General features: G+C 44.4%; 1 protein-coding gene and 1 long non-coding RNA gene across 4 annotated transcripts in view; one reads left to right on the top strand and one right to left on the bottom strand.

Moving 5' to 3' along the window:
* LOC309342310 (cytochrome P450 2D4-like) overlaps positions 1-27,818 on the top strand; it is a 187,347-nt gene that overhangs the window by 61,965 nt on the left and 97,564 nt on the right. The window lies entirely within an intron of this gene.
* On the bottom strand, positions 5,122-27,681 carry LOC309342370. Of its 3 annotated transcripts, XR_014156733.1 has the most exons (4): positions 27,545-27,681; positions 6,811-6,843; positions 6,050-6,204; positions 5,122-5,465 (listed from the first exon to the last, which is right to left on the bottom strand). It is a non-coding gene; the product is annotated as an uncharacterized lncRNA (long non-coding RNA). The 3 variants fall into 3 exon arrangements; XR_014156732.1 differs by having other exon boundaries at positions 5,122-6,204; XR_014156734.1 differs by lacking the exon at positions 27,545-27,681 and adding an exon at positions 26,764-26,901 and having other exon boundaries at positions 5,122-6,204; positions 6,811-8,635.

Below are 27,818 nucleotides of genomic sequence, written 5' to 3'. Positions count from 1 at the left end.
GTTTTTAAGTGTCTTTTAAGTTTTGTATTTTTGTTATTGTTCCTTTGTTTATTTTTGTTCTTTTTTGAAAATGCCAATAAACATTCATAAAAAAACAAAGGCCTCAAGTAACACAATGCAGTTGCCCGTGTCGTGTGTTGAGGCCAACAAAAAATCGTCCAAATAATGGGACAAACCCCCTTGACCGGTCTTAACACGCAAGGCCCAATCCAAAAAGGTACTAAAACACTCAAAGGCAGCACATGCTATGGAACAGCCCATAGGCATAGCTTTGTCAAAATAAAACTTCCCCTCAAATTGGAAACCCAACAGCCGAAAGTCCTCAGGATGAACAGGCAGCAAGCGAAAAGCCGACTCAATGTCACACTTTGCCAGCAAGGCCCCAGGGCCAAATTTCCTGATCATCTTGATCGTCTGATCAAGGGACGCATATTTCACTGAGCAAAGCTCCGGGGGAATAACATCATTTACTGACGTGCCTTTAGGGTGAGATAAATTATGAATAAGGCGAAATTCCCCCGGAGCCTTCTTTGGGACAATACCCAAAGGCGAAATATGCAACTTAGTAAACGGGGGTACTGCAAAAGGGCCAGCCATACGACGTAAAGCCAACTCTTTTCCAATCTTCCTGCGGGTGATATCTGGCACCTCCCGCACAGACTTCTGATTGCGAGGATTCCATGCCACGGGTGCCGTGGCTACAGGAATCCTAAAACCCACTGAAAACCCTTCTTTCAAATAAGCTGCAGCCTCGCGGTTGGGATAAGACTGCAGCCAAGGCAACAATGCTGACAGTTTTATCGGCGTATATGCCATAGACAGTAAGTCACTACTTACTGTCAAAATAAACGGGAAACGGCCTTCTGGCGGTTCCCTCATTACGAGAAGCAAAGCTACAGGGAACCAGGCAGAGGGCCTTCTCGGTAGTGGCACCCGCCTTGTGGAACGCCCTCCCATCAGATGTCAAAGCGATAAATAACTACCTGACATTCAGAAGACATCTTAAGGCAGCCCTGTTCAGGGAAGTTTTTAATCTGTGATATTTTAATGTATTTCTGGTTTTTATGGAAGCCGCCCAGAGTGGCTGGGGACACCCAGCCAGATGGGCGGGGTACAAATAATAAATTATTATTATTATTATTATATTACTTTCCAATTCCAGCAGAAGAGGTAGAGGGTGTGGCCTTTTCATTGTAAAGGATTGCTGCCACAGCACCAGCCATGGCATGCGCCGAGCGGACAATAGAAAGGTACACAAAGAGATGCAAAGCCCTCCGAGGATAAGAAGCTGAGACAACCCCAGCAAAGACCTGGAAGCTATCCAGTCAGCGCTCAAAAGTCCTATCCAACTTTTTAAGCACAGTCTGCCTCTTTGGGGCAGATACAGCTTTATCAAGAGCATCCAGGCTTGCAGTTGGTGGTGCCAGGTCAAAATTGTCCACATAGCGGCCATCCAAAATCCTGGACCGCAATTTAGAGGACAAATGAGCCCCTGGTATAATGTCTCTAACAGAGTTAGTAGAGACTTTTACGTCAGGAACCAATCTACCATCACAGCAATCAAGGATTGCCCCATACCTGGCCCTATGTGAATTAGCCCTGCGTTGCCATACCCATTTTGGCAAACCACCAATGGTTTCTCCAAAACCCCAATAAAGACCCAGGGATGCGTCGGCCTCGTCCCCTGAACTCCCAGAAGATGTACCCGTGGAAGAAGATGAAGACTCACCCCTCCTCCTCTTGGCACGTCTCCTGGAACTCTTCTTATGGCGACGATGCCCCCCGGAAGAAGATTTTGCCGGAACAGGCAAGCTGTCCTCCATTGAAGAGTCCGCATCTGCCTCAACTTGTGCGGCACCTGAGGTAGACTGAATAGAAAAATCATGTGAGACCCGCACCCGACGGTAAAACAGGGGAGGACTGAGCTGGCAAAATTGCCCTGGCAGGAGTCAATCCCCTGGCCCGCTTCCCTAAACGTTGCCTAGCTGAGCATCTGCCCCCCCTTGAGCCAACCTGAGGCAGAGGTAAAGCAAGGGACCGGGGCGGGGGTTCCGACAACAAATCCCCAGCCCCTGCAACTTCACTCCCGTCTTCACTAGATGATGACAGAACTGGGGAAGAGGCAGGCGCCGTAGGAGCAGGCACCAGCCAAGTAGATGGTCGGGAAGCACAGCGTCAGATAAGGCTGTCCACCTCCGCAGCAAGACGTGCCAAAGCCACAGGGTCACCTGATATCCCAGGAACCAGTGATTCCAATTGACCCCCAGACTGAGGTGGGGTTGGAGAACGCAGGGATTGTGACGGGCCCTTAATGGGCCGCTTAGCAGAGACGACCGTCACTGCCTTTTCCCCAGCCTTTTTCAGGGCCATATCTGATAATAAAAGACAGTAAAGTTAGCAATAAAACTGGACTTTAATAAAATGATAAAGTAAAATAAAATAAAATAAAATAAAATAAATTAAATTAAATTAAAAATAAAATAAAAGTAAAAAGTAAAATAAAATAAATAATTGATTAAATTTAATCCAAATTTAATCCAGTAAAAAAAAATTAAACTCCAATTAAATTAAAATTGAATAAAATGAATAAGCCAAATCAGATCACAAAGAAGCAAAAAGGGGTAAATAAAATAAATAAATAAATAAGGAAAAGGATTGGCCCGAAAAGAGACCACTTAAATCAAATAGAAGCAACAACACCTATTTGCTTCAAAAGAACCGCAAAATTAAAATTAATTAAATCAGGGTGCAGTACCCTTCAGACACCACCAGATGGCGCTCTCAGCGCAGCACTAAAATTAAAGGCTGCAATTGCAGCTACTGGCCACAGGAGCCCACTATTGCACAATTAATTGAGAAATAACGCTCGGAAAGCGCTGAAAAAAGACATGCGGAGAACTGGAGAGCTGGGAAGGCCGGTTTATGGCGCCAGCCCCCCCAGGGGCAAAAAACCCCTTACCCCCAAAAGGGGGTCGCCTAAAGGCTGCGGGGGCCGCGCCAAGCACCCCTAGCGGCCGTATGGATTTTTAAAGGCCTGAATAGGCCCCCGCAACAAACGGCCACCAAGGGCCGAAAATAGAGGCCGCGGCCTGGCCGTTCAAGCCGGCTGTAGCACAGGGAGTGCTCCAAGGGCCTAGCAGGCCTCCTTCCCCGGTCTCCCTAAGCCCGAGGACAAAATTAAGGCCGGGGAAGGTGGCAGCGCCAAAAAAGGTCCAAATTTAGGCCGCGCGGAGGCCGCGGCCTGGGCGCCCGGGCAGGCCGTGATGCAGCAGCGCGGCCCGCACTCGCGGGATCCGCCCAGAGCCCCCCGAAGGCCGCCCGGTGTCCCGGGAGGCCCGAATGGGCCGAATTTAATTTAATTAAATTTTGCGGGAGCACCGGCCAGCTACTAAATTAAATCCAAAAGGACCCTGAAGGCGTGCTGCCTCACCGGAGCCGCTTAAGCCGAGGACGGCTTTAAACGACAACAAGAAAATAAGGTAAGCCTAATTCCCCGCACCCCCCAACTGACCTTGCCCTATGGGCCTAAATTTACCCACAGTGTGGGTTAGGTAGGGAAGAAATGGTGAAGGGAAAAGGAATAAGGCACAAATATCACCAAAGTCTCTTGCAGTGTTGGCTCTGATCCGATTGATCCAATGCACTCTGCAAAGAGAAAGAGAAACCAGAGTGCACCAATATTTAAAGACTATGGTCCCACCCACCCAATTTGCAACATACAATTTGCCCCAGCAACCCGGTTACCCAATCATAGTGCCAGGCAACAACTATTAACCTGCCTGGCAACAAGAGGCCTGGCCTGGCGGCCCACACCGCAACACGTGCTCTCATTTATTGGAGAACACGCTTTGTTGAAAAATTGACCTTTTTAATTATGTACAGTATTGCTATAATGAAGTGCAAGAAAATCTGAATCTTTGTTTTGCTGGGAATGCTGTGAGAGTTTTATTTACTCTGTTAAATGCATTGCTCTTCTTTTACCTTATTTCTTTTTTCCCTTCCCCCTCATCTCTCTTTTTTTTCATATTCTCTTCTTCTCATGTAATCCACATGCAGCAGGGTTTCTGCGAACCTGACATCATCAGGAGGAGGGAGATCAAAGAGGAAATTAAGGGTTCCACAAAGACCGAATTACTGATTTGAGCCCCAAAGTAGCTGTTGATCTTCTTGAGCTAAAGCTTAGTGGAACCACAAGACAAAGCTATGTGGACAACTGCATGGAGCGGTGGTGGAGCTTTGGGGGGCTGTGTGCCATATCCTCCAACATTCCTCAGATAAAAATAGGGACATTCTATTCTACGTCTGTATCACTGCTGGGGAGGGGGCTTTTTAAAATTGACCTCCAATGTTACATTTTTACATAGTTATTACTGTATATGTGGATGTTTGCTGTAAACTCACTTTTATGAATACCATTGTACATTCGTAGTCTGTGCAGATGTGGACCCAACCATTAGGCTTGACAGGTGTGACTAACGGTGTTTCCCAGGCGGCATTAGGCACCGGGTCCAGCACTCCTTGCTCCATAAGCCAGTCCAATTCCTTGTCTATATGGGGTTTCAGGGCGAATAGGACCCAGTGGGCCTCGAGCCTGATGGGTCATACGGTGGGGTCTAGCTGTAGGGCATTGGGGGGCTATATTGTCCCAATGCCCCGTCAAAAAACCCCAGAAACACTTTGCACATGGCGTCCACGTCCACTTGTAAGCTAGTGCGGGTCACCCCAGTGACGGCTTGCCCCAGCGGTCCAAACCATGCCAATCCCAGCAAGCTAATGTAGGGGACACAAGAAAGTCCTCAATATTGCACCCTGAAGGTCCCCACCCCCATTGTGGGGACCTTACGTTTCTGGAAGTCCCGGAAGGTGAATGGGGCCGGCTTGAGTTTGGGACCCCCGCTAGGGCACAGTTCCTTTAAGGTTCTTGCCAAGATTATGGATAGCGTTGAACCCATGTCAAGCTCCATGCAGCACAGGGCCCCCTCTATCTGTAACTCTACATAAATTTTCTCTGTGTTGGAATGGGGCAACTGGTATACCTGGCAGTCCATGATCTCCGTCGAGTTGCCTTGGTGTGTTGGGCACTGGGACCTGGGCCTCTTGGGTCAGTCATCTGATGCCCCCACAAAGTCAGGGGGCAAAGTTGAAGCCCTTCTTTGCAGGCACCTACTATCTTCAGTGTGAGAAGGCACCTATGATGACCCCAACCTGATTTTTTAAACCACAGGGGATCCATTCATGTCCCTCACTCTGTTTAATCAACATTGACCATCAGTTTGTTTGAAACAAGCTGCTAAACTTGACCATAAATTATTTCTACATTTACCTGCTCCAAATGGCAAAAATTCTTCTCTAGACCTAAAATTTCCATCCTTGTCCAAAAAGTGGCTTGGGTTGAACTCTTCAGGTTTTTCCCATCGCGTGGGATCGACAAGAACAGAGTTCAGATCTGCAACAACAAGTGCCCCCTGAAAAGAAGAAACAGCTGTCTCAGAATGCATCTGGAACAGCAGAAAACAGTTTTGCCATTCACTGCCCCAAATCTTAACACATTTCTCACATACAGTGGTACCTTGGGTTACAGATGCTTCAGGTTATGTGTTTTCGGGTTGCGCACCGCGGCAAACCTGGAAATACTGGAACGGGTTACTTCTGGGTTTCGGTGCTCGCGCATGCACAGAAATGCTAAATCGCGCTTTGTGCATGCGCAGAAGTGCCAAATCGCAACCCGCATGTGCGCAGGCGCAGCGCTGCAGGTTGCGAATGTGCCTCCCACACGGATCACGTTAGCAACCCAAGATTCCACTGTATAGAGATAAAGTCAATAAGCACAATATTTCATTCAAATCCTGATTTGGTGCATCAGAAGATAGCATGTATTTCTCATAATAGAATTTATTAACTTTCAGATTATTAATCTTCAGATTTCTTTTCGAGAGAGGGGAGATCCTTCTCCCTCAGATTTTGTGCTGCATATGTGCTTTTAAAGTGCCACTCTCAAGTGCTCTTTGCTCTCAAAATATACAACTGCTGCCTTATCTATATCCTGTACCTTTGGAACATGAAAACCATGTATTTCCAAATCCTTTGCATTTAGTCTGGGAATCCCAACTAATAAGGGATATTTTGCACGCAAAATTTCATGCATCACCGCGTTGGTGTAAGGCAGTTTCTTTCGATCTTTATAGCAAATGGGAAGGGAGGAACCTACAACAACAGCAGCAAGGATACTAGTTGCCAAGCACTGGAAAACCCAAGATTTACCCACACTGGAAGAATGGCAGATGCAACTGATAGACTATATGGAGCTAGCAGAAATGACCGGCAGGATTCGAGACCTGGGAGAAGACGCAGTGGAGGAGGACTGGAAGAAATTCAAGGACTATTTACAAAAATATTGTAAATTGAATGAGTGTTAAGAAAGATGCAAGATTACAAATAATATGGCACCATTAAAACAGTCGAAAGGAATATGAAGATAAGTAAAAATATAAGAAAAAGTTAAATTTTGGATAAATATTATGTCAAGATTAAGCTTTTAAGGTTTGGGTTAAATTATCTAAAATTAGGGATACAATATTTGAAAGTTATAAAATAAGAATTGAAATAAGGTGATAAATTGCTGGATAAAGTTTGATAAACTTGGAACGCAGGAACGAGGGATGTGAGGAAGTCCAATGAAGTGAAGAAAGTATGATTATGTTACTTTGTTTGTTTGTTCTTCTTTATTGTATTAAGAAAACTTTTAATAAATATTTTATATAAAAAAAAAAAAGAATTGACCTCCGGGAAAAAAAAAAGGAAGGGAGGAACCTAAAACATCTTCCATCTCCTTGTAGATTTTATCTGCAGTGAAAAGTGGGAAACGAAGCTTTATTTTAAAATACCCTGGTTTAAATCTGAGAAACTTCTGACAATCAAGCTGTATAGGGTGGGGTGAAAAGACCCTGGTATATTAAGTGAGGCTCATTGGTATATGCTGGCAGCACCCTGAAAATAAGAAGTTAACAATTAAATACCGTGAATGCAGCTGCATGTGGAAAAGGTCTATTGCTCTGTGGTAGAACATCTGCTTTGCATGCAGAAGGTCCATGATTCAATTCCCAGAATCTCCAGGTAGGGCTGGGAATGTTCCTTCCCTGAAACCCCGGAGAGCTGATGGCAGCCAGTGTAGGCAATACTGAGCTGGATGGACCCTGGCCCTGACTCTGCAGCAGCCAGTTTCTCATGTTTCCACAAATTCAGAGGGGAGTTCCTTACTCTCTGGGAAGACTATTTCACCAGGAGCCAGATCAAATGTTTCTTTCACCCACTCAGTTCTGCCCTTACTGAAACTCAGTGCCTGGCTTCTCTCCCACACAAAACAGGATTGCATCCAGTGCATGGAGGCTAGTTAGCACAATTCTATGGCTGCTCATTTCTCCCTGTCTTCCTCCTGGCAAAGTGGTTGCTTGGCCACAGTGGCGACCCACACTGTGCCCTGCTCAGCCATACCCCAAGGCAAACACCTCTGTGGTGAAATCTGCAAAGCAGGCACAAGCATGTGGCAGAGGAGGAGAGCTGGCGATGATGCTCCTGAGTCGGATTGAGGGCCAACCAACCCTCCTGCTGCTGCCATCTTTGGATGTAATGTAAAAAAAGCCATGGAGGTGGCAGGAGTAGCAGGGATTAAGCAGCTTGCCGCAGTAGCAAAATGGCATTTGGCCACAACTACAGCCCACAGATACTAAAGGAGGAGTGAAGGTGCCCCACAGAGTCCTCTGGGGCCTCTCCTCACTTTTTTTTACCTCAGGAATGTAACCAGCAGCAGCCTGGTCACTCTGGCCTGCCTTTTCCTCTCAGTGCCTCAGAGAGACAGTGCAGGAAAGGGGAAAAGGATGGCTAACAGCCTAACAGCAGGACTGAGTGAAAATTAGTAGCACTCTTGGTTAATTGGGGGTTCATATCGGGGGGGGGGTGCTTCCCGGTGGATGGAGTTTGAGGGGGAAACCAGCATCTCCTTGTGGTGGTACTTAGAATGGTTGTTAGGAATTAAGTATAATGAGGGGATTCTAGAGAGCTCTGGCTCCCTATTCTCCTGAGAGAACAGCTGCCTCTTCCCTTCCCTCCTGAGGATAAGAGTTAGTGGCTGACAAAAGACCAAGCACTGAGGCGACCACAGAAGGGAAAGGAAGGGCAGCTCTGTGTTCCTCCTATCCTTAGCAGCTATTCCTTGGGGCAAGGACAAAATGGGGGCTTCCCCTCTTGGCAAAGCTGCCTATCCTCCCATTTCTGAGAGCGAAGCAGATGCTGCCCAGGAGCTGAAGCATATCTAGGAAGCAGACCAAACCTGACATGAATTCAAGTCATTGACATCCCCTTCCCAAGTTTCTGAAGGGGTTTTGTGTATCATCAGCCTGTCAGCAAGATTGGCCAGAATCCCCTTTCCCTGAAGACAGGCCTCTCTTCTGGAGTCTGCTGGGATATAGAGGGGCCTAGAAGTTAAATGCCAAACAAAATCCCCAAATAAAAGCATTTTACCCCCACATAGAACTAGGAAATGGCACACTCTATACTTCTCTGTGAGGAAATCCTAGTGTTACTAGAAAATCTGGAATCAAATAACGTTCCCAGTTTTCTGGGAATGATCTCTTGATTACTGTGTGTCAGGGAACTGCCATCAGAGCTAGCGGTGGAGGGAAGGCTCCGGAGGGATGCCGGAGAGGGTCTCAGTAGGGAGAAAGGCAGCCCATCTGCTGGGGAAGGAAATCCGCGTAACACCAGTGGAGAAGGGGGGCAGATGGGGGATTCGGAGAGGAGGCTCCAAGACTCTTCGCTAGAAACCAGCGGGGAGAGCACGGGCACACCACTGCCCACTCCCTCCCTGCGCAGAAGACTTCCACGCAGGGAGAGTAGGAGGAGACTTGGCGTCAAACAACTTCTTTGCTGGAAGAGATTCAGAAAACGCCCACTGACGGATTCTGCTAGCGACTGAGACAGCCACAAAGTGAAGGGCTGTCCAGACAGAAAGGGTTCAACCAGGTAACCAAGCCAAGAGTGGTGGCAACTTACGCACAAGTAACTCCTAGAACCATTACAGCAATCCGTCAGTGCCTGAAGTTGCTTGTGCACAGCTCAAGAGAGGCAGCACAATGAGCCAACCCAGGGAAACTGGAGAGACAGAGCAAGCAGCTGGAGTGCAAAATCTGGTAGAGAGGAACCAGCATGTGGTCCTCCTGACGGCGCGGCTGGACGAAAGACGAGCCCAGGATGCACAGGTCAGACCCACCCCCATCGCAAGGAAGGTACCGGGGCTGGTACACAAGTTTTGGGGAAAGCCCCAGGACTACAATGCGTTCTGAACGGAAATAGAGTACGCTTTGGAACTGCAGCATAATGACTTTGCGGGTGATGGGGAGAGGGTAGCCTACATTGTGGGGCATCTGGAGGATGGAGCACGGGAATGGATCAGGCCCCTAATGGCCACGCAAAATGCTTCCTTGAAGGACCTTAGGAAGTTTTTTCAAGCAATGAATGCGATGTATTCCAGTGAAGTGGAGCACCAAGAAGTGTTTCCTCTGCCAACGGCCAGGACATTTTGCCAGGGTCTGCCCTCAAAGGAAGGCATGGCAAGGGATGGTGGGAGCTGCTGGCTGTGAAGAGAAGGGGGAGGAAGTGCAGGCGCAGGGAAACGACAACGCCTGGCTGCCAACCAGCGGGGGCAGCAGCCAGGCCAGCAACCAATAGAAGTGCCCCAGCCTGACCCTCCCAAGGCAGCTATAGCCATAGAAGTGGTGCTAGAACTCCCGAATGGGCACGCAGTCAAGCTTAAGGGGCTGCTGGATTCAGGCAGCTCCTGCAATTTTTTCAGCAGGGATTTTGCTCTGGAGCACTAACTCCACCTGCTGCCCCTGGATTATCCCTTGCAAGTGACCACCATCGATGGCAGGGAACTTCTGGGGGGGGGGAGTGACACACCAGACCCCGCCAATGAGAATGAGGGTTTCCAGGCACACGGAGACCATTGCCTTTCACGTGGCCACACTGGCAGGGCCCCCAATAATACTGGGGATGAGCTGGCTGGCACTGCATGATCCAGTAGTGTCATGGCATCAGCAGTCTGTCACCTTTGGGTCAGCTTACTGCTTGGAACACTGTCGGGGGGGGGAGAGCCCAAGGATGACAGTGGCCAGGGTGGCTGGGCTGGCTGTGGAACCAAAAGGGGAGGTGCCACCACAATATGCTGATCTGAAGGAAGTCTTCAGCGAGAAGGAGGCGGATAGACTACCCCCCCATAGGCCCTTTGACTGCTAAATCAACTTACTCCCAGGGGCTCAGCTGCCGGTGGGCAAGCTGTATGCCATGTCTGACCGGGAGATGCAGGAGTTGCGGCAGTTTATTGACAAGAACCTGAAGAGGGGTTTCATAAGGGAATCAAAGGCGGTGGGGGCAGTCTGGTGTTCTTTGTGGACAAAAAGGAGACTAATCAGCCCAGATTAGTCGTAGATTATGGGGCCTTGAACCTTGTATCAGAACCCGTGACCTTCCCAATGCCCAGGATTGACGACATTTTAACACGGGTGAGGCAGGGGAAATGTTTTACCAAGCTGGACCTCAGGGGAGCGTACAATTTAATTAGTATGAGGGAGGGGGACGAATGGAAAACCACCATGTTCACCCCCCTGGGGGCTTTTGAATACTTGGTCATGCCATTTGGATTACAATCGGGCTCCGCCTGCTTTCAAGCTTTCATGCACCACGTGTTGGGGCCCCTGCTGTACAAGAACTGCGTAGCCTTTTTGGACGACGTCTTAATCTATTCGGACAATGAGAAGCAACATGTCAAAGACATCAGGGAAGTGCTACAGAGACTGCAGAAGCACCAGTTGTGGGTCAAGCTGGAAAAATGTCAATTTCACGCCAGAGAAGTCGTGTTTCTGGGGTACAAGTTGTCAGACAAGGGCCTAGCTATGGACCCAAGCAAGGTGCAGGCAGTGCTGGAATGGAAGGCCCCCAAAACCCAGAAGGACGTGCAGAGGTTCCTAGGGTTCAGCAACTTCTACAGGAAGTTCATCAAGAATTTCGCCCACTTGACAGCGCCCATCACAGATTGCCTCAGTAGCAAAAAGAAGTTCGCCTGGACAGAAAGTGCCCAACAATCCTTCGAAAGACTGAAGAAGGTGTTCGCTTCGGAAGAGCAGCTCCTGCACGTTGATCTGGAGAAGCCCATGAAGCTGGAGACCAATGCGTCAGACCGGGCCATTGGAGCGGTACTTTTGCAGCCAGGGGCCAAGCAGGACTGGAAGCCGTGTGCCTTTTTCTCGAGGAAGCTGAGCAAGTCGGAGCAAAACTATACGGTGTATGACCGCAAACTGCTTGCGATCTATGCGGCGTTTCGCCAATGGAGACATCTGTTAATAGGGGTGCAGCACAAGATCCAGGTTTGTACGGATCACAAGAACTTGGAATACTGGAGGACTGCGCGAGTACTCAACCAGAGACAGATTCGATGGGCACAGGAGTTCTCTAAGTTTTCCTTCGAGATCAGATACATGCCAGGAGAGGAAAACGTAAGAGCAGATGCGCTCTCCCGGAAGCCGGAGTACATGGAAGGAGAGGGACCACCGGAGATCCGACACGTGTTCCCCGAGAACCGATGGGTGTGTGGGGGAGCGTTGGTTGGGAAACGAGAACTGGCCAGCCTTACTAGAAACGACGAGTTCGCTCAAACTAAAATCGGGGAACTCTGGGACGGAAGGGAAAACCACGGAGGGTTTGAGGAAAAGGAAGGGTTACTGTACTATAAGGGGGCCCTGTATGTACCGGGGGAGACCTTGAGGGGGAAGGTAGTCAAACAACTCCACAACAACCCAACAGCTGGGCACTTTGGACAGCACAAAACCATGCTGCTTGTCACCAGGCAGATCGATAGATAGATAATACTTTATTCAGCTATAAGCCCACAAGGTAAAACAAATCAATAAATAAAATAGCATTTTACATTCTAAAATATCAACTAAAATATTTCAATGCATAATCTCCTTTACATTACTTACAATCTCTAGATGTACCGTATTATGGCCTTGAAAATAAAGATGGTGCATAGAGTTTACTAGATTTTTAATAGTCATGCAGCATTCCATGAAGTCTTTTATATGAAAGAACTGAAATCAGGAATCTGGCAACCTGTAATGTTCTATAAGAGTCAGTGTCCTGGAGTAGATAAGCTAGATGTAATTCAGGTGGTTTAGCAACAATTTCCAGAATGATTGAACTCAGAATCCTTGATCGGGCAGTTCTGGTGGCCAAGGGTGAGGGAAGATGTACGGGAATATGTATGGGGGTGCGACCGATGCCAGAGGGCAAAGGGGGAGAGGGCGGCCCCTGCAGGGTTGCTGGAACCCTTACCCACGCCGGGAAGACCCTGGGAGGTGGTGTCCATTGATTTTATGACAGATTTGCCCAAGTCAAGGGGGAAGACAGCAGTCATGGTAGTAGTCGATCTACTGACGAAGATGTGCCATTTCATAGCTTGCTCGCATGCAGTGACGGCAGAGGAGACAGCCAGGTTGTTTGTGGATCACATCTTCCGGCTGCATGGGGCTCCTTCGAGGGTCATCTCAGATCACGGGAAACAATTTACTTCCCGGTTCTGGGGGAAGCTCATGAGCTTGCTGCAGGTCGAGGTGGGCTTCTCGACGGCGAGACACCCGGAAACCAACGGACAAGCAGAAAGAGCGAACAGTATACTCCAGCAATACCTGCGCTGCTACGTCGGTGAGAGACAGAACGATTGGGTAGAGAAAGTCGCGCTGGCGGAATTTGCGTACAATGCTGAACATGTGTCCACGGGAATGAGCCCGTTCATGGCCAACTATGGGTGTCACCCCAGGGCCTTCCCGGGGAGGGGGGAGGAAGGGTGAAGTGTACCTGCGGCTGAGCAGTTTGTGGAAGAAATGGAGGCCTTGCACCAGCAACTCAAGATGAACTTGGAGTGGGCCAAGGAAGTTTACAAGAGGCAGGCAGACAAGCACCATCGGGAGGGGGAAGCCATGCGGGTGGGAGACCGAGTGAGGTTATCAACCCAAGGGTTACCCCTAAAGGGAGGGTGCAAGAAGTTGCAACCAAGGCGGCTGGGACCTTTTGAGGTAACACAGCAGGTGAACCCTGTGGCATTCAAGCTCAAGTTGCCTGAAAGCATGAAGATACATCCGGTGTTCCATAGGTCCCTACTCTCACCGTACAGGGAGGGGCGGGAATTTCTGGGGCGGGAGGGAGGAGTCACCACGCACCCGCAGGTAGAGGAGAGGGAACACCACAACCAAGCCACGGAAATACTCGATTCCAGGGGACTTCCGGAGGCGGCGCCAACGGCAATGGCGGTCTTCCTCTGATCTAGAGGGGGAAGCTCTGCGGAAACGGGTCGTCCGCTACGGCGAAGTGGAGACCCTTGTGAAAAAATCGCAGACAGAAGAAGCCTGCGACCGTGGGACTCAGCGGGCGCCGTTAGCGCCCCTGAAATTGTGAAGGGACCTCGTAAGGGGTTCCGGAGCGTAACGGGGTTGGCGCGGTGCTGTGAGTCGATCGCTCTTTCCGTGGGGTGAAGCTGCTATGCTGTTGCCGGAGAGCGCTGACCTTTTTCCTGTGACCATTCGGCTGCTAAACAACTACCCGTGAGTAGGTGAAGCTTTACGAATTTGGGACTAAAGAAAAATAAAGTTTGAATTTGGCACTGAACCGGGAAGGCACAACCAGGAAGTCCGTCTCCCGGCTTTGTTTAAGATTTCAAAGCAAAGACTCTCAACTCTAATGTGCTGGAGAGTGGAACTGTGAAAGTTTAAATCTGAGCATCAAAAGAGAAGAACCCCCCCCTCAACTAAAGAGAGGGGGAAGAGGATAAATTTGATCGCTACTCTTTCAAAAATTTATTGAATTCCCGGTAACGGGCTACCAAGCTGCTTAGAACTGTCAGGCTGCTTAGAACTGTCAGGCCGCTTTGAACTGACACATTGAAACTCGCACCATTTATAGACATTGTAACCTCGGCATGATTAACTCTGCAAAAAGTTGAAGGTTTTGGAAGGTCTTCTAATGATTTGCAACTGTTGCTAGTTTTTAAGGGACACTTTGGAAAGTTGGAAAAGACTTGTAAATTGTAACGTTAAAGATAGATACACTGTCCCCCTAGAGGAACATTGAGACTGTGCATCTACTGGGGGAATTTTCCATCTCTGACTCTGGGGATTTTCCACGGGAAGAGCTGACCGTGGGACTGACCTTGACTCATAGACAGAAGTGGGATGACTGGCAGGACAACCAGGTCAACTAAAACCAAAACACAGCAGCCTAGCATAATTTCTCAGCTACGCAGATCATCTGTTCCCAGTCTTCCTGTGGCATAGGAGGAAGATTTAGACCAAACTAGGCCTAAAGGAATGGCTTCAGGAGAGGACTTTACCTCGGTGTTAAATAAAATTTATGAAAAATTGGAAGGCCTAAGTAAGCAAGTGACTGAACAATCAACTAAAATTGACCAAAACACGGTTAGTATTAATAATTTGAGCAAGCAAGTGAATTCAAATGCGCAATCTATTGGGAAATTATTGGAAGAAACTGCGTCAAATAGAAAAACAGCTGAGGAGGCTAAGGAGAAAGTAGAGGCTGTGCAAGAAGAAATAAAGCCGATGCGTAAACAGATTGGGGAACATCAGGCACTTCTGTCTATGATAGAAATGAAAAATAAAGAGAATAATTTGAGGATCAGGGCAGTACCAGAACTTGAAAAAGAGAATTTAAGTGAGTATCTTACACAGGAATTTGAAGAATTTTGGTCTCTGGAAGAGGATAAAGACTTTAAGATAGTAAGTGCGTTCAGACTTGGAAAGGGAGGGAGGAAAACTAGGTCGAGAGACTGTTTGATCTCCCTCAGAATGAAGGAAGAGAGAGACAAGATACTGAGTGCGCACTTCCAGAAGACTTTGGAGATCAAAGATTCAAGAGTGGAAATTTATAAGGATATCCCGAAACATCTGCTTGAACTTAGAGCTAACTATGGAGACTTAGTGACCCTATTGAGAAGCAACAAAATTGTTTTTAGATGGGAATTCCCCCAGGGGCTGTCCTTTACCTTTAAGGGGAAAAAAGTTAAAATAAGATCAGTTGAAGACAAGGAAAAAATTTTGAGTGACCACGGAGAAAACCTTCAAAAAGGGGTTGAGGAAGAACTAAGAGCCTTAAGATCCGGAGCATTAGGCTCAGCACTTGCACCTTTGGGATCTGACAAATCAGGGAAAGTGATACCACCGTCAAAGGAGGAAGAACTCTTGGGAGCAGTAGGAGGAAAATAGAACTACTACATCATGTCTCTGCAACTATTAAGTGTGGCTAGTTTCAGAATTCACAGGGTTAAGGAGTTCTGAGTGACGTCTCACATTCCTGAGGCGTGGCCAGGTTTGAGGCAGAGGGGAGTGGTTTTTCCTCTGTGTCTTGTCTTGTTCCGGCTTCTGACAGAGAAAGAAGCAGGATGAGCGCTTTAAGCCCAGGGAATCTTTTTTATTGTTTAACTGCATGAATAAAGACTGAGACATAAACACACTGATGTCTAAGTGTGTTTGATCTGCTAAACACACGCACATCGACAGCTTCCACGCTGCGGAAAAACTCTGCGACTGTGGCTGACGGAGGACGGAGGATCGGCAGCAGAGAGGCGCTCAACGGAAGTGTGCCGGGCTGCAATCCAATTAGCTACGCATAACTGGGGTCCAATCCAATTAGCTACGCCACATTTCACATTAAGTTGGAACATTCATGGTCTAAATTCCCCAGAGAAGAGGAGGAAAGTTTTTCATTTATTAAAAAAGGAACAATTGGACTTAATTTGTTTGCAGGAAACACACGTGATTAGGCTACACAGGAAAGTATTGATTAATAAAAGATTGGGTCAAGAATTTATCTCATCGGACAAGGTTAAAAAGAGAGGAGTGGTCATTTATGCAAAAGAAAGCCTATCACCAAAATTTCTTTTTAAAGATGAACAAGGAAGAATTCTGGCAATTGAAATTCAATCCCAAGGAGAAAAATTTTAGATTTTAGGAATCTACGCACCAAATGAGGGGAAATCGGAGTTTTACAAGAAGTTGCATGAGACACTGCTGGACTATATGGACTATAACAACATCATCATGATGGGAGATATGAACAGAGTGGTATCCACGAATATGGACAAGGCACAGAAACAGTCTGTAACAAAAGAGGGCAGACTACCGAAAACTTTTTTTGAATTGACTGACAATATGGATTTAATTGACATTTGGAGAACCAAGAACCCCCTTGGAAGAGAAGGTACATTCTTTTCTGAAGCCAAACTGACATGGACTAGAATTGACCAAATATGGACATCTAGAGTACTGGCACCTAAGATAAGAAAGGTGGAAATCTGCCGAAAAACTTGCTCCGACCATAATGCTGTAAAGATGGAAATGAAACTAACACCAATCGGTTCCTTTAGATGGAAGATGAATGACACCTTATTAAGAGATCAAGAGATTATTAAGAAGGCCCAAAAGACCTTGAGACACTATTTTGAAGTAAATTTGAGAACTACGGTGGAAAAAAGAGTAATCTGGGACGCAAGTAAAGCGGTTATGAGAGGGTTTCTAATTCAACAGAATGCAATAAAAAAGGACTCAAAATGAGAAAAAAGAATTTTTTTTGGAGAAAATAAAAGAAGGAGAGAAGAAATTAAGATCGAAAACAAAGTCACAATAGATTCTGAGAGAAATTAAGTTATATCAAGTACAATATATGAAATTGATAAATCAAGAAGTAGAATGGAAAATTAAACAGATGAGACAAAAGACATTTGAATCGGCCAATAAATGTGGGAAATTGCTAGCTTGGCAGTTGAAAAAAAGACAGAAGTTAAATACCATTACAAATCTTGAGATAGAAGGAAAGGACATCCAGAATCCAGTGGAGATTAGAAGGTGCTTCCAGAGATATTTTAAACAACTTTACACACAAGGGCCACAGAAAGAGACTGATATAGACCAATTTTTAAGAACAAATGGATTACAAAAAATCTCTCAAGAAAATAAGATAATGTTGAACCATAAAATTACAGAACAGGAGATTGAAGGTGCCATCCAGAACATGCAATTGGGCAAATCTCCAGGGCCGGATGGGTTAACCTCCAAGTACTATAGAACCCTGAAAGACTTTTTAATTCAACCACTAAAGGAGGTTTGTAACAAAATTATGGAGGGGAAGAAGGCGCCTGAGTCGTGGAAATAAGCTTTTATTACACTTATACCGAAAATTGAGTCTGAAAAGACACAACTTAAGAACTACCGCCCCATATCCCTATTAAATGTGGATTACAAAATTTTTGCTGATATTTTGGCCAACAGATTAAAAAAGGTATTAGTTGAAGAGATACATAAGGACCAAGCTGGCTTTCTCCCAGGTAGGCACTTGTCTGACAATACAAGAATTATAATTAACATTTTGGAGACTTCCGGTCGGCGCCAGCGTTCAATGGCGGCCCTAGCCTCGAGCTCCGAGGCAGGACTGCTCCGTGAGTTCGGGTCTTACCCGCTACGGCAAGCGGGGGACCCCTAAAATCACAGGCGCTGAAGCCTGTGAGCAAGGAGATTCGGTGGGCACCTTTGCGCCCCCCGGTATCGTAAAAGAGCCTTTTTAAAGGCTCCAGAGCGGCATCGGGGCGAGCGCGGTGCTGAGGATCGCTACCCAGCTTGCGGAGTGAAGCCGCGTCGCCATTGACGGAGAGCGCCGATTCCTTTCTGAAATTAACGATTGGCAACAACAATACCCGTGAGTAAGAACGGAAATTAAGGAAACGGGACTTTTAAAATCTAGAAGATTTGGCTGAAAACGGGAGATAAAATTAAGGAAGTCAGCCTCCCGGATCTGCATGAGTAACGAAGCAATAAAAAGACTGAGCTGTACTTAAAAGGGAAATTATTTTGAACTTTACCAGACCAGACATCGAAAGGATCCCCCCCCCTATAGAGCAGGGGAAGGGGGGGGGAAATAGAATTAATTTAACCTGTAAAAGAAAGAAAGAGTAACGAACGGGGAAGCTTCTGCTGCCGACACTTCTGGCCAGGCTGCCGGAGCAGCGATTGCCTAGAAAAGGAACTGTCAAACGAGCTGTCAAAAGATAGCGGTTACAAAATAAGATTTATTTGAAACATTTTAACGGGACTTTGGTGGATTACAGTTTTAATACTATAAAGTGCTACAAAGTAGGGACTTTTGGTTGGACTTGTGCCTTTGGAACTTTCCGTTTCTTTGTAGCTGTTATCTCTACTTGGACACAATTTCTCCCTCTAGAGGGCTTCAGTTGCATTACGGTGTATTCAGCGGGATTTTCCACTTGCAACTTTCCTGTGTGAATGACCTTGAGTTATGAGCAACCCGCAGGAAGAAATTTCAACAAGAAGTAAAACAAAGCAGGCTCAAAAACAAGCTAAAAGAGGTTCTATATCAGGAGCAGCAGCTGCACAAGAGAAAACAACAGCAGCATCAATGGATTCAATGACACAGGCTCTGCTCAGAATAAATCAATCTCTAGAAGTACTTACTAAGCAGTCTGCAGAGCTTACTAAACAGTCTACAGAGAACTCTAAGAAACTGACGGAGCTGACAACAAGACTAGACTTGAACACAACGACAATATCATCTAATACAGACTCTATCAACCGTTTAATTCAAGAGACTACGGAAACAAGGAAAATAGCTGAGAGTGCCAGGACCACTGCTGAAGAAACCAAGGGAAAATTTGCGCCAATTGCAAAAAAAGGTACATGAACATGATGCAGCTTTAGCCCTATTGGAATTGGAAAGGAAAAGTAAGAACCTGAAACTGAGATTGGTACCAGAAGAGGAAGAGGACAAGCTTGGGGAATTCCTTACAGATAAATTTCAAGACTTCTGGAATGACGAGCTAGATGGAGAGGAAGATGAATTTGTAATAACTACAGCCTTTCGGATCGGCAGGAAGCAAGGCAAGAAACCAAGAGATTGTTTAATCACCCTGAGATCAAAGGAACAAAGAGATAAAATATTGAACTTACATTTCCAGAAGGCCTTGGTCATTAAAAATTCTCAGATACAGATCTTCAAGGATATTCCTAAACACTTTTTGGAGGTTAGAACTCAATTTAAAGAATTAGTGGATTTACTCAAACAGAACAATATCCCATTTAGATGGGAATTCCCACAAGGGCTGTCCTTCAACTATAAAGGGAAGAAAATCAAAATAAAAACAAATCAGGATAAAGAACTTTTTCTGGAAAGAAACCTAGAGGATCTTCAGAAAGGAACTGTTAGTGAGAGGGAAATACCGGACATTTCAAACTTATCATTTGGATTGAACCAAGCACCGACCGAGGAGGAACAACAGCTGGATGCAGTCGGTGGAAGAGGTACCCAGTAACAAAAATGTCTCTGCAACTCTTGAGCTGGAATTGTAATGGTCTAAACCATCCCCGAAAAAGGGGTCAAGTGTTTCATATTTTAAAGAAAGAACATTTAGATGTAATCTGTTTACAAGAAACCCACATTGCCAGGACACACAGAAAACTCTTAACAAATAAGAGATTAGGAATAGAATTTATTTCATCAGACAAAGTCAAGAAAAGAGGAGTAGTGATTTATGTTAAGGAAAAACTCGAGCCAAAAATGATCTTTAAGGATGACCAAGGAAGATACCTGGCAGTGGAAATTCAAACTCATGGAGAAAAGATTTTGATTGTTGGAGTTTATGCACCAAATGAGGGGAAGGCTGAATTCTTCAAGAAGTTGCATGAGACTTTAATGGACTTTTTGGACTTCAAAATTATAATGATGGGCGATATGAATGGAGTTGTCTCCACAAACATGGACAAGGCCCAAAGACAAGTAATATCTAATGATGGAAGACTACCAAAGACTTTTTTTGAACTGACTGACACTATGGACCTGATTGACATTTGGAGAACTAGGAACCCTCTGGAAAGGGGAGGGACCTTTTTCTCTGAAGCAAAAATGACATGGACTAGAATCGACCAAATCTGGATTTCTAGTAATTTGGCATCAAGGGTTAAAAAAAACAGAAATTTGCCCAAAAACCTGTTCCGACCATAATGCCGTGAAGATGGAAATGAAACTGACAACAGCTGGAACCTTTAGATGGAGAATGAATGACACTCTTTTTGGAGATGAAGAAATTTGTAAAAAGGCCCAAAAGACACTTAAAGACTACTTCGAGATTAACCTGAGATCAGATGTCGAAAAAAGAGTAATTTGGGACGCAAGCAAAGCCGTGATGCGCGGCTTCCTAATACAACAGAATTCAATAAAGAGGAAAAAACAGAATGAGAGGAAAGAGAAAATTTGGAACCTAATAAAAGAAGGGGAGAAGAAACTGAGATCTAAGCCTAACTCACATGAGATTTTAAGAGAAATAAAGTTTTATCAAACACAATATATGGAACTGATGAATCAGGAAATAGAATGGAAAATAAAACAAATGAAGCAAAAGACCTTTGAGTCAGCAGATAAATGTGGGAAGCTACTGTCATGGCAATTGAAAAAGAGACAAAAGCTAAATACGGTGACATCACTCGAAGTAGATGGGAAGTTTATTAATAAACCAAATGAGATAAGTAACTGTTTTCAAAGTTTTTTTAAGAAATTGTACAAACAAGGGCCAAAAAATGAACAACAGATAGAAGAATTTATTGAAAAATACGGCCTACCAAAAATTTCGGAAAAAAACAGAAGGAGTTTGAATGAGAAAATTACAGACCAAGAAATAGAGAGTGCCATTCAGGATATGCAACTAGGGAAATCACCAGGACCAGATGGACTAACTGCGAAATACTATAAAGCACTGAAGGAATGGCTAGTACAACCATTGAAAGAAGTTTGTAATCAAATCTTGGAGGGGAAAAAGGCTCCCGAATCGTGGAAGGAAGCATTCATCTCACTTATACCGAAGACAGAAACTGAGAAACATCAAGTTAAGAACTACCGCCCTATATCACTTCTGAATGTGGATTATAAAATTTTTGCAGACATTTTAGCAAAAAGATTTAAAAAAGTTTTGTTGGAGGAGATTCACGGGGACCAAACAGGCTTTCTACCAGGTAGACAATTGTCAGACAATGTGAGGAACATTATAGACATTTTAGAACTCCTGGAAACTGACATAAATAGAAAGGCTGTTTTGATTTTTGTGGACGCAGAGAAAGCCTTTGACAACATTTGTTGGAGTTTTATGAAGAGGAATCTCCAAGGGATGGGGGTAGGCAAAAATTTTGAAAATGGTATAGGTGCAATATATTCTGAGCAAAAGGCTAAACTAATTGTAAATGGTATGGTTATGGACGAGATTCCAATAGAGAAAGGGACACGACAGGGATGCCCAATATCCCCCCTATTGTTTATATCGGTACTGGAGGTTTTCCTGAACATGATTAGAAGGGACCAGATGGTTAAAGGAATACAGGTCGGAACTAAACAATATAAGTTAAGAGCATTTGCAGATGATCTAGTTTTGACACTACAACAGCCAGAAGCCAGTACAAAAAGAGTTTTGGAACTAATTGAAATATTTGGTCAAATAGCAGGTTTTAAATTAAACAAACATAAGACAAAAGTCTTGGGAAAAAATCTAACGATGGGGGAAAAAGATAGCTTTCAAAGAGAAACCGGTTTGGAAATTGCAAAAAGAGGTGAACTTAACATCTAAGAATGTGAACTTATTTAAAGATAATTATGAGAAATGTTGGTTGGAAGTGAAGAAAGATTTCGATATATGGTCTAGGCTGAGACTTTCCTTGTTAGGCCGAATTGCTGTTATCAAGATGAATGTACTGCCGAGATTGTTATTTCTGTTCCAGACATTGCAAATTTTAGACAAGATGGATTGTTTCAAGAAGTGGCAGAAAGATATATCTAAATTTGTCTGGCAGGGCAAAAAACCCAGAATAAAATTTAAGATTCTGACTGATGCAAAGGATAGAGGGGGCTTTGCCCTGCCGGACTTAAAACTTTACTATGAAGCAGCAGCTTTCTGCTGGCTGAAACCATGGCTACTTCTTGAGAATACAGATATTCTGGATCTGGAAGGTTATGATAACAACTTTGGTTGGCATGCATATCTATGGTATGACAAGGTAAAGGTACATAGAAACTTTAAAAACCATATTGTCAGGAAAGCACTGTATAATGTATGGAATAGATATAAAGATTTGTTAGAGAGTAAAACCCCCAGGTGGTTGTCACCAATGGAAGCCAAGGCGGTAAAAAGACTGAACATGGACTCAGATTGGCCAAAATATTGTGAAATTATAGAATATGATGGTGAAAACCTGAAACTACAGAGTTTTGAGAAATTGAAACCTAAAGTCCGAGACTGGTTACATTATTACCAGATTAATGAAACCTTTAAGCAGGACAGGAAACTAGGATTTCAGAAGGAGAGGTCAAAGTTAGAAACAGAATTGTTAGAACCCAATACTAAGAATTTGTCTAGAATGTATAATTTGCTGCTAAAATGGAACACACAGGATGAAACGGTTAAATCAGCTATGATTAAGTGGGCACAAGATGTTGGTCATGATATTATGTTTGCTGACTGGGAGCAGTTATGGACCACAGGTATTAAATTTACGGCATGTAGTGCCTTGAAAGAGAATATAATGAAAATGATTTATAGGTGGTACATGACCCCAGTCAAGCTTGCAAAGATATATCATTTGCCCAATAACAATTGCTGGAAGTGTAATGAATGCGAAGGAACTTTTTATCATCTTTGGTGGACCTGCCCGAAGATTAAGGCCTACTGGGAAATGATCTATAATGAAATTAAGAAAATCCTTAAGTGGACATTTATAAAGAAACCAGAGGCTTTTCTCTTGGGCATGGTGGGCCAAACGGTTCCAAAGAAAGATAGAACATTCTTTATGTACGCAACAACAGCAGCAAGAATTCTTTTGGCGAAGTATTGGAAGACTAAAGAAGTACCTACTCTGGAAGAATGGCAGACCAAGGTGACTGAATTCATGGGACTGGCAGAGATGACCGGCAGAATCCGTGACCAGAAGAGACAGTGGAAGAAGACTGGAAAAAATTCAAAATCTATCTTAAAAATTGTTGCAAAATTTCGGAATGTTAAGATGTCAAGGGATTGGATATAAAGAATTACAGCTGTAAAAATTGAAATTTAGAAAAAAAAAAAGCTTTAAAGAGAATTAAATATAAAAAGGGATGAAGGATTGCTAAAAAAATTTTAAAATAAGGATGCAGTGAAGGGGAGGTTTGGGGAAGTCGTGTTATGTTTGTTTGTTTTTTGTTTATGTTGTAAAATTAATAAAAATTATTTTAAAAAAAAGAATTATAATTAACATTTTGGAGAAATTACAAGTGAATATTAACACAAAAGCAGTTTTAATTTTTATTGATGCGGAGAAGGCCTTTGACAATATTTCTTGGAATTTTATGAAGAAAAACCTTCAGGGAATGGGGGTGGGACAAGGGTTTCAAAATGGTATAAGTGCAATTTATTCAGAACAAGAGGCTAAACTGATAGTTAATAATGTGGTGACAGAAGAATTTAAGATAGAAAAAGGAACACGACAGGGTTGCCCTATCTCTCCATTACTCTTTATTTCGGTCCTGGAGGTTCTGCTGAATATGATTAGTAGGGACCGTTTGATTAAAGGTATTCAGGTCGGAGTTAAACAATATAAATTGAAGGCTTTTGCAGATGACTTGGTTTTGACACTACAGGAGCCAGAATCTAGTACGAAAAGGGTATTAGAACTGATCCAAGAATTTGGTCATGTGGCAGGATTTAAATTGAACAAGTCAAAAACTATGGTTTTAGAGAAAAAATTAACATCAATTGAAAAAGAAAGGTTTCAGAATGAGACAGGTTTGACTGTGGTTAAGAAAGTGAAATATTTGGGGATTAATATGACAGCAAAAAAATTGAATTTATTCAAAGATAACTATGAGAAATGTTGGTTAGAAGTTAAAAAAGATCTAGAAATATGGTCAAATTGAAGCTTTCCTTGTTGGGTCGAATTGCAGTTATAAAGATGAATGTATTGCCAAAAATGTTTTTTTTGTTTCAAACTTTGCAGATTGTGGACAAGATGGACGGTTTCAAGAAGTGGCAGAGAGATATTTCTAGATTTGTCTGGCAGGGCAAAAAGCCCAGAATAAAATTCAAAATATTAACTGATGCAAAGGAAAGAGGTGGGTTTGCCCTGCCAGACTTTAAACTTTACTATGAATCAGCAGCATTCTGCTGGTTGAAAGACTGGCTGCTTCTTGAGAACACTGACATTTTGGATTTAGAAGGTTTTAACAATGTTTTTGGGTGGCATGCATATCTGTGGTATGACAAGGTTAAAGCGCATAAAGCATTCAAAAACCATATTGTCACGAAAGCATGTTTAATGTCTGGACAAGATACAAAGATTTATTGGAAAATAAGACCCCAAGGTGGTTGTCACCTATGGAAGCAAAGGCTTTGAAAAGACTCAATATGGAGGCCAAATGGCCGAAATATTGGGAGATATTAGAACAAGAAGGAGACAAATTGAAATTGCAGAGTTTTGAGAAACTAAAAGATAAAGTGCGAGACTGGTTTCATTATCATCAAATAAGAGAGGCCTATAATTTGGACAAAAAAATGGGCTTCCAGGTGGAAAAATCAAAATTGGAAACAGAACTGTTAGAATCTAAAACCAAGATACTATCAAGAATGTATAACTTGCTGTTAAAATGGAATACACAGGATGAAACGGTTAAATCAGCTATGATTAAATGGGCACAAGACATTGGTCATAACATTGTTTGTTGACTGGGAACAGTTGTGGACCACCGGCATGAAATTTACGGCATGTAATGCCCTAAGAGAGAATATTATGAAAATGATCTACAGGTGGTACATGACCCCAGTCAAGCTTGCAAAAATCTATCACTCGCCTGATAATAAATGTTGGAAATGTAAAGAAACTGAGGGTACATTCTTTCACCTTTGGTGGACGTGCCCAAAGATTAAGGCTTTCTGGGAAATGATCTATAATGAACTGAAAAAGGTATTTAAATATACCTTCCTTAAGAAACCAGAGGCCTTTCTCCTGGGCATGGTCGGCCAATTGGTGTCAAAGAAAGACAGAACATTTTTTATGTATGCAACAACAGCAGCAAGGATACTTATCGCAAAGCATTGGAAGACACAAGATTTACCCACCTTGGAAGAATGGCAGATGCAAGTAATAGATTATATGGAGATGGCAGAAACGACTGGCAGAATCCGAGACCGGGGAGAAGAGTCGGTGGAAGAGGATTGGAAGAAGTTCAAAGACTACTTGCAGAAACACTGTAAAATTTATGAATGTTAAAATGATGTTGGATATAAGAATAATATGGCATTAGTGACAAAGTTAGAAAGAGTATGCAAAAATGAATTTTAAAAGGGTGAAAGACTAGAGTTATATTATGTCAAAGTTAAACAATATGGTATAAGAGATTAAGTTATAAGGAATAGGTAAGAACGAATTAAAAAGAGAAGAAAGATCGGAGACATAATAGGTTGAATTATATAATTAATAATGAGATTTGAAAGAGGGTAAGGATTTGCTGAATTTGATTGGGCAAATGGGAACACAAAAAAGGGAGGTGTGAGGAAGTTAAGAAACAGGGTTAAATAAGTATAAAGCTAAAATTGGATTTTTCTTTCTTTTTTACGTTTTTTTTATTATCTTTTTTGATGACCTGTTGTGTATTTTTTCTGCATCTTTGGATATATTTGTTTTCTTTTTCTTTGTTATATGTATGTATGTGTTTTTTTGTAAAACTCTAATAAATATTTTATAAAAAAAGGAAATACTCGATTCCAGGTGGCGAGGGCGCCAGGTGGAGTACTTGGTAGCTTGGGAGGGAGAACCCAGGTCAGAAAACACGTGGGTCCCCGCTGAGGCGATCGATGACGGGTATTTGGTGGAAGAGTTCCACAGCCGGTTCCCAGGTAAACCAAAACCATTAGTGAGATTCTGGGAGGAAGAATTTGGAACCACAGATGACAAAAAGGACTTTGTGGGTTTTCCTGCCTCAGAAGAGGAGGGAGGGGAGGTGTCAGAGGAAGAAGAATCAGACTGGGAGGCCCACCCCACGGGAAGAGATCGGAGTGGGTGGGAAGCGGGTTTTCAATCCTCTGAGGAGGGCGACAGCTCCTTCCATGGATTCCCCGCATCGTCGGCCGAGGAAAGGGATGAGGTTGGATCAGAAGGTTGGGCCGGGGGTGGAGGGGGTCCTGGGGGGGAGGTGGATGTCAGGGAACTGCCATCAGAGCTAGAGGTGGAGGGAAGGCTCCGGAGGGATGCCAGAGAGGGTCCCAGTAGGGAGAGAGGCAGCCCATCTGCTGGGGAAGGAAATCCGTGTAACACTAGTGGAGAAGGGGGGCAGATGGGGGATTCGGAGAGGAGGCTCCAAGACTCTTCGCCAGAAACCAGCGGGGAGAGCACGGGCACACCGCTGCCCACTCCCTCCCTGCGCAGAAGACTTCCGCGCAGGGAGAGTAGGAGGAGACTTGGCATCAAACAACTTCTTTGCTGGAAGAGATTCAAAAAATGCCCACTGACGGATTCTGCTAGCGACTGAGACAGCCACAAAGTGAAGGGCTGTCCAGACAGAAAGGGTTCAACCAGGTAACCAAGCCAAGAGTGGCGGCAACTTACGCACAAGTAACCCCTAGAACCATTACACTGTGGAAATAGGTCACTGTTTGTTCTAAGGACTGGAGAGCAAATGTTAGTCAAAACTAGATGAAACAAGTCAGCAGATCTTGGTGACTGAGCAGAAGTAAACAACACCTAAGTTTGCAGTATTATGCCTAGCAGCATTTTACCTTTATAAGAAATTGTCAGGGGTTCAGGAGCAGAGACACAGGAGAAGGAGCAAATGGAGAGTGAGGAGGAGGAATCCGAGGGGGGTGTAGGCAGTGACAGTGGTCAGAGAGATTCCACGAGTCTCTCCAGCGAATCGGAAGATTCACAGAGAGGAGCGCCGATGGCCAGGGCAAGGGGGGTGCCAAGGGGGAAACCCCAGAAGGAAGGGGCCAGCGGGGACTCCCTGAGCAGCAGTTGGAAATCAGGACCAGCGTCCCCACCAGAGCGTAGTAAAACATTTTGTTTGGAAGTCCAGCAGTCTTAAAACAAAACAATACAGTCACCACAAAGACAAGAAAACACATTCACAACAGAGAAACTGGTTTTGGGTGAGTTGCCTATTTCCATCATACTAACTACTAACTACTTTTATAAAAAAAGGTTCAGAAAAAGGCAACACACAATGATTATGGGGCTGGAGTAACACCCCATGAAGAAAGGTTGTACCATTTGGGTGCAACTGTGAACAAACATCTGTCACCCACCCATTACGAAATCTTGGAAGAATTACAATCAGCTACTAAAAAGCAAATAAATCTAAGCTCTTCTCTAGAGGGATCCAGGGAGGTGCTTGCTTCCATTGCAAAGTTCTCCCTCACCTTGAACATCTGAATGAGACACCATGAGGAGCAGTGCCCATTGCAGAGTAGCAGCAGTCGTCTCTGTCCCTGCGATAAAGAGGTCAAGAACAGACTCTGCCAGGTTGTCTTCATCAAAGGTAGAGTTGGGGTCATCCTTGCTCTGTTGATGATAATGGAAAAGGTGAAATGTTGGAATTACAGTGGTGCCTCGCAAGACAAAATTAATTCGTTCCGCAAGTCTCTTCGTCTTGTGGTTTTTTCGTCTTGTGAAGCACGGCCATTAGCGGCTTAG

Source organism: Podarcis erhardii, assembly GCF_964252035.2.
Source record: "Podarcis erhardii genome assembly, chromosome: 5".
NCBI classification, from domain to species: domain Eukaryota; kingdom Metazoa; phylum Chordata; class Lepidosauria; order Squamata; family Lacertidae; genus Podarcis; species Podarcis erhardii.
The sequence above is the reverse complement of the archived record's forward strand: the minus strand, read 5'-3'. Positions and strand labels throughout refer to the sequence as shown.